Genomic DNA, 11,421 nt, shown 5'->3' with positions numbered 1-11,421 from the left:
CGGCGTGGGATTAGGATGTGTATTGATGCAGCACGGGAAGGTTATTGCATATGCCTCGAGACAGTTGCGAAAGCATGAACAGAATTATCCCACTCATGATCTTGAGCTAGCTGCGGTCATTTATGCATTGAAAATGTGGAGACACTACTTATATGGTGTGCACGTGGACATCTATACGGATCACAAAAGCCTTCAATATATTTTCAAACAGAAGGAGTTGAACCTGCGGCAAAGGCGATGGTTAGAATTACTGAAGGATTACGATGTGAACATTCTATATCATCTAGGGAAGGCGAATGTAGTAGCAGATGCACTTAGCCGCCGATCGATGGGTAGTTTATGTGGAGTTCCTTCGGAAAAGCGAGAAATGGTTCGTGAGGTCCATCGGTTAGCAAGTCTCGGCGTACGGCCAATTGATTCAGGAGATGCAAGTATTAGCATCAATGACCCCACAGTTTCATCATTGAATCTAGAAGTGAAGGAACGGCAATATGACGATCATCAGTTAAGCCACTATCGAGATCTATCTCAGGAAAAGGAAAAGTCTCCATTCGAAGTTTCCATAGAAGGAGTTCTTAGATATCGAGGCCGGCTATGTGTACCGAATGTGGCAAACTTGCGCCAACGGATTTTAGAGGAAGCACATTATTCCTGGTATTCTATTCATCCACGTGCAACCAAGATGTACCACGATCTCAAATTGATGTATTGGTGGGATGGCATGAAGCGAAACATAGCAGCATTCGTGGCGCAGTGCCCAAATTGCCAACAAGTGGAAGTCGAGCATAATAAACCAGGAGGCTTATTGCAAGCAATTGAGATTCCTACGTGGAAATGGGAAGAAATTAATATGGATTTCGTTGTGGGACTACCCCGTTCGCGAGAGAAGTATGATTCTATATGGGTGATCGTGGACAGACTCACAAAAGCAGCTCATTTTCTCCCCGTCAGGACCACGTACTCAGCGGAAGATTATGCTAAATTGTATCTCAAGGAGATTGTACGACTTCATGGTATTCCTTTGACCATTATCACAGACAGAGGGGCACAGTTCACAGCCAAGTTCTGGAAGTCCTTTCAAGAAGGTCTAGGTACTCAAGTCAAGCTCAGCACGGCATTCCACCCACAGACCGACGGGCAAGCCGAGCGTATTATTCAGACCTTGGAAGATATGCTACGAGCGTGTGTGCTGGACTTTGGTGGTATTTGGGATGAGCATTTGCATCTTATTCAATTTGCCTATAACAACAACTATCATTCCAGTATTCAAATGGCTCCATACGAGGCCCTATATGGAAGAAAATGCAGATCTCCAATTGGATGGTTTGAAACCGGAGAAGCACAGTTGATAGGCCCTGACTTGATCCAACAAGCGGTTGAAAAAGTTAAAGTGATTTGAGACCGATTGTTAACAGCCCAAAGTCGTAAAAAGTCCTATGCGTACAACCGCCGACGGGATTTAGAATTTCAAGTTGGTGATTGGGTATTCCTGAAGGTATCTCCAATGAAAGGGGTAATGAGGTTCAGTAAGAAAGGAAAGCTAAGTCTAAGATACATCGGACCTTATAAAATTATCCATAAGGTGGGACAGGTAGCATAAGAGTTGAACCTACCCTCGGAGCTTGAAGCGGTTCATCCAGTATTTCATGTGTCGATGCTCCGCAAATGTATTGGTGACCCACAAGAATAGTTCTGGTTGATGATGTGCAAGTAACAGAAAAGCTAACATACGAGGAAATGCCCATTGCCATTTTGGATAGACAAGTACGAAGGCTTCGAAATAAAGAGGTTACCTCAGTCAAAGTGCTATGTTGGAACAATAACACCGTACAACAAGATACGACCAACACTGAGAGCTGAAATATTTACTTGACAAAACTGGCTTGCCAATCTTATTTAACAAGTAGTCTAAACTCACCAACGGCAGTTTAAGTAATATGCTTCCATACTCTAAATAGAAAATATTTAGAAATCCCACCGTGCATCTTGTATATCATCAAGTAACTGTGACAAGTGCAAATAAAACTGATCAATTTTCTTAATACATATAGAGACTCAATTACAAATTTTAGACCATCATGAGGCAAGCCATTAAGACTTTGAATCACCAAGTAAACTATGACAATTTGAGTGTGGGCATTGCTATCTTTATTTCAGTTCAGCTATATATAGCATCTTAATCAACCTCAGTTTTTCACCTTGCTAGGGTGTGTTCAGATCACGAACCTTTACTGTGTCTATGATTTTATTTTTTTACTATACTCCTACTTCTTTTAAGTGAAACTGAGCTAAACAAAGCAAAGACAGAGTATTTTCACTCCCAAAAGCTACAGGATGCAGTTTTGAGGCAAAAAGCTTAGGCTAAATGGCTAGACGATGGGGACAAAAACATTGCATACTTTCACAGTGTGATCAAAAGGAGAAGAAGGATATTGGCAATTCAAAGAATACAAGATGAGAATGGAAGTTGGAGGGAAGGAAATACAGAGATTTGTATTCCCTAAAGGTTATTGAAAGCAAGTGACATCCATCTTAGCGAAGAGATATTGGAAGAGCTCATCCGATTTGGAAGAACTTAATTTATTACACTACAAACAGAGTCTCTCTAATTTCTGAAGACTCCCAATCTCTCTGGGTATAATTCCAGCCAAATTATAGAGATAAAGAAAGATCCATAAAGTTTTTTCTAACTTCAATGAAAACCGTCAGGAAGAGTTTGTCTGATTGCTCAAGTTTTCAAAATTTGCATCCATGTATAGATAATGATATATACTATCATCTCAATTGTGACTTGTGAGTGAGTGAAATATGTGGATTATAGTTGTGCTTTAAATCTACAGTCATTGGGACACCTCCGTTTATCTTGGTAACCAAAAGAGCCTTGCTGGTAGTTGAGCATTTTACACTACTACTCTCCATTGATTTTTGAAGCTGATATCTACATAATAATGTTCATCAATATTATACAAGGCATTCTCCATGCCAACTTTAGTACATATCTTATATGTTAAAATTATTTGACACACACACACACCACACTCAAAATATGGACAAGAGAAAAGCACAAGAGAAACAAGAACGTTCTAATCTCGGACCAAGTGTTGGTTATCATCTCAATTGGGGTCACCCAAATTTGCTAATGCCAGGAAGAGAAGGCAGCATTACCTGTACAGAAGTTTAAATGGGATCAAATTTGAGTTGGCACAATCATTATGAATACGAACTAAGCACACCCAAAAATATACTATATAACGGAGACTTGAGTTGTTTGCTTAACTTTTCAACATAAAGCATATTTTTCAACTTTCACCATAATTAAATTTCAATAGGCAAGAATGTTGGTCCTTCTCCTTATAAATTCTTGATTTATTTACTCACTAAAGAAGTTCTCCTCGAACTCAGAAAGTAACAATAAACCTAGGATACTCAGAAAGTTATCCACAAACTCAGAAAAATGGTGTAAATCAAACACTTACACTTACAGATGGTGTAAGTGTTTGATTTACACCATCTGAAGGTTGCCAATATCTTTGAGAATCTCACCATGTAGATGATTTCTGCTCACATAGAGAGAAACAAGAAATGAGAGGTTTCCCAAGTGTGGTGGAATGGTTCCAAGAATGCCCATGTCCGAAATATTTAGTGCTCTCACCCTACGGTGGCGAGAGCCGCAAGTGACTCCAATCCAATGGCAAGCTGAAGCTTGAGAAGACCAATTTCGGGTTAAGGGATGAGAAGAGTTTAGAGTAAAGCTGCCTTTGAAGGCAAGAAGAGCTGATTGATCTGTGGTTATGTTTTTGCTAATGCATGTCTCTAAGAAGTAGAGTTGCAAGACTACTGCAGAAAGAATGAAAGAATATGCTCTCTCCATGTGTACAATTGATTGGTATAGTAGTATTAGAATTTGTGTAGATTAAATAAGGAATAAAGTATTCACTATAAATAGGGATAAAAGGTTGCTAAGCAATGAGTACCTTATTATCAAGGAAAGAGAGCTATTGGGGCCAAACCAGTGGCGTAGATGAGGGGTTGTAAATTTGCAGAGGCATGGGGACTTGACTTAAAATTCTTCTGAAAGTTTGCCCCAGTCAAGGCGTTAGATTCCATGGAGTCATATTGTTACACCTCGGAAATTTTTCCGTACTTGTGTGATGAGTAGAACGATGAAGGGCTTGAGTGTTTGATGTTTTACTAAGTCGGGAATGGCTAATTATGAATTTTTGAAAATAAGAAAGTCGCGAAAAATTTTCAGCCCAGTGGTCGTATATGGCACTATACGGCCCGTAAAGTGATTTACGGACCGTATAGTGCAATCGTCTTTCATTAATCAAAAATATCAAGTTCTGCCCAGTGTTGAATATGGTTAAATACGACCCAGTTTACGGCCCGTAAACTGGTTTACGGACCGTAAACCAGGTCGTAAACTGCCATGTCCCTCAGCCAAAACTTTCTGTTTTTGAAATGGTTAAATACGACCACAGTGGAAGGACCGTAAATCAAAATACGGTCCGTAAATAGTGGTTTACGATCACTGTTCATCTCGACAAGAATTCATTAAGTATCAGATTTTGTGATTCTTAAAAGGGACTTAAGCTCATATTATTTCATTATTCACCCAACAACTCAAGAAACCTCTAGAACATTTCAAATAATTCCCCCACAAGAATTCAAGAGAATTAAAGGGAATATCAAGACCAACAACACAAATTTCATGGAATCAAGTGTAAGAACACAACAAAGGATCATCTAAGTGAAGAAATTCTAAAGGAGGTGGAACTAGGGTTTTGGCTAATTGAAGTATTTCAACTTAAGGATTGTTCAACCATCATCCAAGGTAAGTTTCATGATTATTCCATGTTGTTTGAAGTATTGGAAAGCTTAGACACTTGAAATGTAGAAGAACATAGAAATGGGTCATTATTGAGTGAATAGTGACATAAATGAATGATAGTGGAATTGAACTATGAATATTGAAGTGTTGTGAGTAAAAATGCGTTATAAATGATGTTTATATCATGAAACAAGCATTAAATGCATGAAAACTCAAGGATGAGCTAGAAGTAGAAATAAGGGAAAATTGGAGGAAAATGGTGGATTTTGCCAAATGTACGTAAACGACGATTGTCAATTGTGGTATTGCGAATAATATTATGAATATTGGGAGCTGATATAGAACATGAGAAAATTAGTACGAGCGAAGGAAGCGTTGTCCGACTTTTCCTATAATTAGCGATGCGTTCTTGTAGTTAGATTGCTAATGTTGATCCGAATTCTCTCATGAAGGTAACGACGTGATATTGAAGAAGAGAAAGTGAGCGATAGCCTAGCTAAGCAACCAAGGTATGTGAGGCTAGCCCTTCTTTCTAATGGCATGAATCTTTTAGCTTGAATCCCTATTCCTTTCATGAGTTCTTACATTCTAAGAAGTTAAAAGCTTATGCCTATGAATGTCTATACGAGATAAGTTATACGATATGATGACACTAGAATGATGATGATGATGTTATTCCTTGCCTACACTCACCTTATGTGCTAGTCCTTTCAAGGTGAGGCAGAATGTCCATAAGGGTTCCATAATGAAATCGGGGGATCACGACCTTACGTCACCCCGATAGAGTAAAGTTGATCATGAGTCTTATATACGCATTATGATAAGATAAGTATCTTATGATAAGCATATTACTACGGGTATTTACATTTAAGCATGTCATGATTGCAATCACACCGGGCCTAGTTGGCCGGGCAGACACCGCTTCGGCGGGCGGCGATACGGATACACCACGACCTACGGGCATGGGCAGACACCACTAGTGGGCGGCATGAGATGGTACCCCGGACGCGGGAGGCCTGGACGCGGGCTAATATTATTGATTATCACACCGTTCCGACATGGACGGGCAGCTTGCATATGATGCATATATGTTATAATGATGAGTATGTGTAAGATAGCATGCATTACTTCTTTTATGATTATCAGTCAAATTCAGATGCTTCTTGTTGATGTTATCACTATGTTATTTATGTCTTCTTTCATTGGTTATGCTTCTCATACTCAGTACAACATTCGTACTGACGTCCTTTCTTCGGACGCTGTGTTCATGCCCACAGGTAGACAGGGAGGAGAGCTTGGCCCAGGTCCTCAGTAGCTGTCAGCTGATAGATAGCACTCCATGGTTCGGAGGTGCTTATGGTTATTATTTTGATGTACATTCATATATGCATATTTTGGGCATGACGGAGTCTTGTTCCGTTATTCATTATGTTAGTAGGGGCTCGTAGATACGCAGTGTGGGTTGGATGGTCTTACAAGATGTTTTCATATGTATGTATATTATTTTGATGGCCGGGAGGCAAATGTATATAAAGTATTTATGTTTTGATAAAGTATGATTTTCCTACAATTGGTATGTAAAATTGATAAAAGAGTATTAAATGAGTACGATAAGTAGTAGAGTGAGCGATGCTCGGTAACTAGCTCCGGGTACCCGTCGCGGCCCCCAATCGGGTCGTGACACATATAACACATTCTTTTTCTTATTTTCCTTTGATGTGTGACCTGAATGTCCATCTTTGGCATATCATGAACCTTCACTCATGTTGTCCAATAGCATACTCATCTTGGTCCACAAAATAAATATCACTTTGATTATTTAAATTATAACAGAAGAAACACATAGTGATGTTAAAAATCAAGATGAAAAACTATTAACCAAATTTGATCAAGAAGAGCACACTGACACCTGCAGCCAGGGGCGGATGTAGCCTTTTGTCTAGGGGTTCATCTGAAATTATAATTTTTGACACGAAATATATATAATCACAACAAATATTATATCTAAATTCGTAGTTTCAGTACAATGAGTTCAATACTGAGAATCTTACATATGCACCGATGTGTGAACATCTCTGCCACTACAAAAGCAGGACACCATTCATCATTTTTTTTTTTTTAGAATAAGACACCTTCATCTTTGTGTTTACACAGCTCATACCGGAGAACATAGCTAGTAAGCTTTGCATATCTTACCATAAAGAATGAAAATTAAAAAAGATTAGAATTTTCAAGTTGGCTTCCCCACTACCCTTGTAAGTAATTTTGGTTGACAGGACCAGGGTAGTAAAAGATTTGAAAGAGTAGGGATGAATCATGAATGCAGCAGCAATCTACAAGGTTACCAGAAAACAACTACAGAAATATGGTGGCCGGATAGATTGGTATTCCCGGACCAACAATTGGTATATTGTCTTTAAGCCAGAATCAGTTAATATTTAATATGCCTCACGTCGACATATAAATTTTCATCGTATTGTTTTTCTTGTTCAGATGTATATTGCTGACTATGCGACAACATTCTTGCCCCATCCATATAGCATTGGTGTATACAGGCGAAAAATAAAGATTTATAGTAGAAAAATTAAAGAACCTTAGGACAGGTTCCTAAATCAAAGTTCAAACATAAGATTGAAAATTGCGATAGTGCTTGGAATGAGCGTTCACCAAGCAAAGTTCCCACATGAGAACTGAGTTGAGTATATGCCTAAGCAGAGACATTTCTTCAAGATGAATATCCGCTTGAGTATAGGTACCGGGTGACAGAATGCCTTGAAGTAAACAAGTTAGAATATGGTTGGTTTGATGTCGCACCTGAATAGGTGCTCCATGCTTTTACCAGAGGATCTACAGTAGAAACTACCAAAGCGATAAGAGCATTCTAACCGAAATGAGGCCAACAAAGACATGGTCGGTACGTGAGGATATTGTGACCAGTTTAAGTGGGGATGTGTCACCAAATCCTTAGGGCCTGTAACGCTGCACGCCATAGGCAGGTGCCACGAGTGTTGGTCGTTTAGGCAGTAAGTGTTAACATTGAGCTTTGGAGAAGCATCTGGAAAATGGGAAATTCAGAGGCTATGAACACATACAGATATCGTGAAGCTTGCTTATTGTCCAGTTCCAGCGTAATATCTGAGAAACTCGATGATGGGACCCTGCAAGAAAGTGCATATTAATCAAAGAATCTTGGGATCTTTTCTTCTTTAGTTTATTTTACACATACACCGAGATGCCATTTGGAACACTACAAGTTTTACTAGTCACAATTATCTTGCCTATCTTACTCAAAGAAGTAAAACACTAAACTCAGGAGATATAAGTTAATATAAAATAGTTCTCTTCTCACAATATTGAAGAAAAAGTTGCATTAGAAGGCATTTATATCATTTGGATATTCTATCATGTTGTATATCAACAATTGTGACAAAATGCACATTAAACTGATTAATTTTCCTACTACAGATAGCAACATAAAAGTGCATATCATAGACCATAATGAGGCCAGTCATTACACATTTGAATCCCTAAGTTAACTATGATATATTAGATACAGTACTATCATAGGAAATGTTTATGCATGCCCATGTCAGCAGGGGAACTCAACATCACAGATATACAACTTTGGAATAGAGCTGCCATACTCAAACACTTATGGAACCTCTGTATGAAAAAGGATAAACTCTGGATAAGGTGGGTGCATGCTTATTACATTAAAGGGAATGAAGTGTGGGAAACAGTAGCACCTCAAGCATCATGGATCATTAGGAAGATACGTAAAGCACATAAGTACTTGGATGGTACAGGATATACTATAGCAGAGTTCTTGCAACCGAGTACTCTATCAGGAAAGTGCACCCATAGATTTTATGGAAAAAGCTTCTATGTAACAATCAAGGTTGTCCAAGATGGATCTTTATTCATTACCTGGCTCTTCATGGAAGATTGGCAAGAAAGGATAGACTGATCAAGTGGCCTGTTAACTGTAGCTCAACATGCCCACTTTGTGAATCAAGCCCAGAAACTATGCAACACCTATTCTTCAATTGTCCATTTGTAGGTAAAGTGTGGCACAAACTATTACAATGGAAGCATATCAACAGACCAGTGCTGGCATGGGAATAGGAGCAAGTTTGGGCAAGAAAACATGCTAATGGGAGTAGTGCAAGAGCAAAAATTTGCAGAATGACTTGCTCTGGTTGCATCTACTATTTGTGGAAAGAGAGGAACACGAGAGTATTCCAAAGCAAGAAGAAGACTGAGAATATGATTATAAAGTTGATTATACAAAATGTGCATTGCAAAGGAGGGAAGCAGCCTAGATTAGACAAGATGTTGCAAGAACTTAGTTATTATCCATAGTGTAAGTAGTAGAATGTAGTTTGCTGTTCTAGACTTTTTTTTTGGTTGTTCAAGTGTACTAGAAGTTGGGGCTTACTGTCCAACTCTAGAGGGTTCAGCTCAAATTGTAAAAACTTTTCCTTGGTAATACATCAGTTTGTTACCAAAAAAATATGTTGATGGGGGCAAAGGCTTGAAGCCCTTAGCCGATACAAGGCTCTCAGTATAGTTGAAAACATAATGAACGTGTTCCCATCCTACATTGTTTTGTTCTCAGGTTGAACAAGAACGATATGTTTGGAGAATTTTCAACTACTATATCTCCACTGGTAAGACCCCAATGCGCAGAAAAATCGAAACCCGTGCCAAAGGTGAAATTCTTTTGCCATACACCCTCTCCACAGCTACCACCTTCGATCACCCAAACCTCAAGACATTTCTTGAATTCATCGTGTGAAGAGTATGCAAGCAATACAAGTGACCCTTGATAGTTCACGGCCCTAAAACTGTGAGATTCAGCAACCAACACTTCCGGTACTGGAATTATGCTGGACATCTCGCTCCTCAAATCGAATGAGGCAAGAACAGTTTTATCAGGTTCATTCGTCTTTCTTATAACCCAATAAGTAAACCCTTCAACAATTGCATCACAACTACAGGTAGTCACATTTAAGTGAACATCAGTCTTAACTTCTATCCAAGATTCCAATTTGGTCGAGAAAACCTCAACTATAGTCCCTTGCCAACCTTTATAATAGTTTGTAATACTCATGACGTTGTAATCATCAGAATTCTTTTCATACCCAAAACCCACACTCACATAACATTTACGCGTCCTTTGAACCTTAATATTGTGCATAAGGAGCAACTTAAATTGATGTATTGAAGGGTTCCATAGGCAAATTAATTTACGAGAACTAGAGCTAAGACAAACCAAGCCATTAATTGAGCCTACAACAGAATAATCAGACCTATAGGGTTCAGTAAGCTTTATCAGGAAGCTCGGATTTCGTATAAGGATATAATGGTCATTAGGGTCTGATTTAAATGTCTTGAAATGCACAGAAATGAAGCATGTACACGCGCACTTTAATGGCAAGAGAGTTTTAAGAGGTAATCTTAAGAAAATATCCACAATAATATCTTCGGCAAGAATCGAAATATTGGAATTTTGTCTTGCATTCTGTATTTTCTAATATTAAGGGAAACTAAGATTCTATTTCTCGTTCAGACATTTCGTCAAACAGTTTGTATGCAGAAAATATAATGGCCCTAATTTAACTGAAGCTTTTCAAGAAATTACCTTGAATGCTGATTTTATTTTTAGTCCCTTTTTTCCACATTTGTGAGCTTAGCATCGCAAATTCGTCCCCCTTTAAGTCAATGGGATTGTTGGAATTATTTTTTATTTTCCTGGGAAAGATTCTTTTATCTTCTCTCTCTCTCTCTTTTTTTTTAAAGGGGTGGAAAGTCTTTGAGATGCTACGGTATTATGATGTGGGGCTGACATGGAAAGGCACTTGGCATCTTTTAATTAAGTGGAATGCCAAGTAGCATTTCTGTTATATATGGTCCGGTGGGTTTTCCGCTAGTCATTTTCCAAACAAATTAGAGAAAATTCAATGATTTTTAACTTATAAAATTTAATTTAGTGACTTGACTGCAAAAATGGTACAAGTTAAATGACTATTTGCGTAATTAACCCTGCGATTTGGACTCCTAATAGAGAAGCGAAAATCATTTAAAATTACCAAAAAAAAATTGTTCTAAATAAAGAAAGTCAATATAGAGTAGCTAAAGTGTAAATGCTAGTGGAGGATCAACGAGAGATGCCCCATTGGATGGTTATGATGTCTTCACTTTTAACCAATAGTCTTTGATCGAGTCTTGAAAATAGATAACATTTTGGTAAGTAGTGGCTTTACATCATTTAGTGTGATGATCCAGTGCGAATTCAAATTAATCGGACAAATAAACTTTATATATTGGATTATTAAAGGGAAAATGAAAACAAAGAATATGATGATAGTGTAGGAATTTAAGCGTGGTTGGCAACTTGGCTTCTTTTTCGGTACCAAAATTTTCAAAATTGGATGGCACCACCAAAGGCAAATGGATCGCTTTAAGCAAATGTATATTTTTTTTATATAGAGAAATCATCAGAAAAGTTGGCATGATTATACAAAATCTAGTGGATCTTGATATCCACAAAAGAAGTCAATCTGAATGGATAAAAAGGTTCAAAGAAT

The 11,421-nt window shown here is 38.2% G+C and overlaps 1 long non-coding RNA gene across 3 annotated transcripts; it reads right to left on the bottom strand.

The window, feature by feature from the left end:
* Positions 1 to 2,885: 2,885 nt before the first annotated feature.
* On the bottom strand, positions 2,886 to 10,845 carry LOC132622723 (uncharacterized). Of its 3 annotated transcripts, XR_009575977.1 has the most exons (4): positions 10,476 to 10,845; positions 8,759 to 8,908; positions 3,544 to 7,989; positions 2,886 to 3,165 (listed from the first exon to the last, which is right to left on the bottom strand). It is a non-coding gene; the product is annotated as an uncharacterized LOC132622723 (long non-coding RNA). The 3 variants fall into 3 exon arrangements; XR_009575976.1 differs by lacking the exon at positions 8,759 to 8,908; XR_009575975.1 differs by lacking the exon at positions 10,476 to 10,845 and having other exon boundaries at positions 8,759 to 10,469.
* Positions 10,846 to 11,421: the final 576 nt, after the last annotated feature.

This window comes from Lycium barbarum, chromosome 12 (genome assembly GCF_019175385.1).
Source record: "Lycium barbarum isolate Lr01 chromosome 12, ASM1917538v2, whole genome shotgun sequence".
NCBI classification, from domain to species: Eukaryota; Viridiplantae; Streptophyta; class Magnoliopsida; order Solanales; family Solanaceae; genus Lycium; species Lycium barbarum.
This window is presented reverse-complemented; position numbering and strand designations above follow the sequence as displayed.